Source organism: Mandrillus leucophaeus, unplaced genomic scaffold, assembly GCF_000951045.1.
Source record: "Mandrillus leucophaeus isolate KB7577 unplaced genomic scaffold, Mleu.le_1.0 Scaffold274, whole genome shotgun sequence".
Classification (NCBI taxonomy): Eukaryota; Metazoa; Chordata; class Mammalia; order Primates; family Cercopithecidae; genus Mandrillus; species Mandrillus leucophaeus.
In genome coordinates, this window is record NW_012102854.1 from 1,485,515 (window position 1) to 1,485,981 (window position 467).

The window sequence follows — 467 nt, forward strand, 5'->3', positions numbered from 1 at the left end:
GAATCGCTTGAACCTGGGAGGCAGAGGTTGCAGTGAGCCGAGATCACGCCACTGCACTCAAGCCTGGGTGACAGAGCAAGACTCCGTCTCAAACAAAACAAAACAAAACAAAAAAAAAACAAAAACTGAGGTTCGGAGAAGAAACTGATTTTCCTAAGATCTCACCGGGAGTAATTATCAGAGCTGGAATTTGAACTACGCCTGTTGCAGTCTGACTCCAGAGCCTAAGCTCCTAAACATTTTTATACACTGCCTCCTATCCTGCCAACTACAGTGACCACAGTGCAGACACACATGGTCCCAGGGAATCCCCAGCCACCATAGGAAGCAGAATGATGCCAACATGCATCGGAATAGACAGCCAAGGCTCACAGAGGTGCAGCTCCTCATCTCAGCTCACACAGCTGGTCCATAGCTGAGCAAGGAATAGAATGATACAAGACCTTCTGAATCCAAGCCTGAGTTCA